General features: G+C 48.9%; 1 pseudogene; it reads left to right on the top strand.

The window, feature by feature from the left end:
* The window catches only part of LOC150095826 (large subunit ribosomal RNA), a 6,793-nt pseudogene extending 4,672 nt beyond the window's left edge, over positions 1 to 2,121 (top strand).
* The last annotated feature ends 531 nt before the right edge of the window (positions 2,122 to 2,652 follow it).

Below are 2,652 nucleotides of genomic sequence, written 5' to 3'. Positions count from 1 at the left end.
TCCTGCACGGCAAGCCCCTGCATCCCCTGACCATCCTGGAGGAGTGGAGATACCTCGGTATCATGTTCACTCCAAAAGGGAGGTCATCTATCCCCTCCGCCTTAGAGTCTGGGCTAACTACTTTGAGGAAAGCTCCTCTCAAGCCCCAGCAAAAGCTCTTTTTCCTTTCCAACTATCTCCTGCCTCGCTTTTACCACAAGTTGGTGCTAGGCAGGACCTATGCCTCTGTACTCCTCCGAATGGATAGGGCCGTTCATTCTGCAGTCAGATCCTGGCTTCGCCTGCCGCCGACACTCCCGTTGCATACTTCCATGCGCGAGTGAAGGACGGTGGGCTAGGAGTTCCATCTCTGCATTGGTTGATCCCATGGCAACGCAATAATCGAATTGAAAAACTTCAGTATTCTACCTCTCTGTTTTGCAAGGAGACCTACAATAGTGCCATCGTTCAACTGGACCTTAGGAGGGCAAAGGGTTTAACCCAATACCAGGGCTCCCTGATTATGACTGCCGCCACCGGGAAAAAGAAATGGGCATCTTTGCTGTACAGCTCGGTGGACGGAGGACCCATGGAAGGCTCAAGTCTGGTGCCTTCCCAGCATCTCTGGGTAAGGGATGACACCAGAATGCTTCATGGGTTCGAGTTTGTGGACTTGGTCCGAACTCAAATCAATGCCCTGCCAACGCGGGCCCACACATCTCGTGGCGGCAGAGACGACAACATCCGGTGCCGGGCTGGGTGCAAGTTTGCAGGGTTCACTGGTGGCCTGGAGAGTCCACCAACGATTGACCACTGTGATTACAAGAACCGGCGTTGGGTAGATCCCTGTCCTGTAAAAGCTTTGGCCTACATGTGCAGACCAATCTTAGATGGTTCTTCGTATGTAAACCATCCTACTGTGGTTAATCAGTAGAAAGTTCAATAAAAAAAATAAAAAAAAAATAGCCAAATGCCTCGTCATCTAATTAGTGATGCGCATGAATGGATTAACGAGATTCTCACTGTCCCTATCTACTATTTAGCGAAACCACAGCCAAGGGAACGGGCTTGGCAGAATCGGTGGGGAAAGAAGACCCTGTTGAGCTTGACTGTAGTCTGACTCTGTGAAGAAACATGAGAGGTGTAGCATAAGTGGGAGGTCGCACTGTGGCCGCCGGTGAAATACCGCTACTTTCATCGTTTCTTTACTGACTCGGTGAAGCGGAGAGCGGACCCTCCGGGTCCACGATTCCAGCCCTAAGCGCCGGGTCTCCGTTGCCTGGTGCGATCCGCTCCGAGGACAGTGTCAGACGGGGAGTTTGACTGGGGCGGTACATCTGTCAAAAGGTAACGCAGGTGTCCTAAGGCGAGCTCAGCGAGGACAGAAACCTCGCGTAGAGCAAAAGGGCAAAAGCTGGCTTGATCTTGATTTTCAGTACGAATACGGACCGCGAAAGCGGGGCCTATCGATCCCTTTGATTTTAAGAGTTTTAAGCAAGAGGTGTCAGAAAAGTTACTACAGGGATAACTGGCTTGTGGCGGCCAAGCGTTCATAGCGACGTCGCTTTTTGATCCTTCGATGTTGGCTCTTCCTATCGTTGCGAAGCAGAATTCGCCAAGCGTTGGATTGTTCACCCACTAATAGGGAACGAGAGCTGGAATTAGACAGTCGTGAGACAGGTTAGTTTTACCCTACTGATGACTAGTCGTTGCGATAGTAATCCTGCTCAGTGCGAGAGGAACTGCAGGTTCGGACACTTGGTACATGTGCTTGGTCGAGTAACCAGTGGTGCGAAGCTACCACCCGTGGGATTATGACTGAATGCCTTTAAGTCAGAATCCCGTCTAGCCACTGCAACGATACCGTTCATGCCTCGCGTGATAAAAGGCAGCGCTAGCCAGAGTTGCTTTCGTACCGTCATGGTGCGATCGCTCTGGCGATGAGGCCACTAGAAGGGAAGCATCAAGGCAGCCGTTGAGACTATGCGGCAGCTGCTTCCTACGCCGCACCATTCAGGTGTGACGTGCGGGCAACAAATCGTCCGCAGACGACCTAGGTACTGGTCTGGGTGTCGTGCTAAGAAGAGCAGACACCAGTAGTGGAGTCAGATCAACCGTGAGGGTCACCTTCCCTAGATTTCAATCCATGTCTGATAATTATATTCTGTACAGATATGCACCCATTCAACTTTCCAATGTTTTCTAATAAGAGTCTTGTCGTGCGGAGGATATGTACCAATCCTTACATTTCGGATATTTCATGAATATTTATCAATCGGTCCGATAATGTTATTCACTTTCGATGGATGGACTATTTGTAATCTATTTTCTGTGTATAATATTCACCGTTAACCATTGCCATGCTTATGGTACTCAACTATTAAATATTTCCTGAAGGTAGATGACCCTCAAAGTACAAAAATAGTGACTTTCTTATAGAGGGAGGGTTATGCTCAAGGTACATCGGCTGGCGACCGTGTTGTATCTTGAGCATCATAGTCCCTAAAGAGGGCACATGACCCTGAAGGTAGTGGAGTCAGATCAACCTTGAGGGTCAACTTCCCTAGATTTCAATCCGTGTCTGATAATTATATTCTCTACAGATATGCACCCATTCAACTTTCCAATATTTTCTAATAAGAGTCTTGTGCGGAGGATATGTATGAATCTTTA

Source organism: Typopeltis vanoorti, chromosome 19 (assembly GCF_054136105.1).
Source record: "Typopeltis vanoorti isolate ZY-2024b chromosome 19, IOZ_Tvanoo_1.0, whole genome shotgun sequence".
NCBI classification, from domain to species: domain Eukaryota; kingdom Metazoa; phylum Arthropoda; class Arachnida; order Uropygi; family Thelyphonidae; genus Typopeltis; species Typopeltis vanoorti.
Note: the sequence above shows the minus strand (reverse complement) of the source record. Positions and strands in the feature narration are given on the sequence as shown.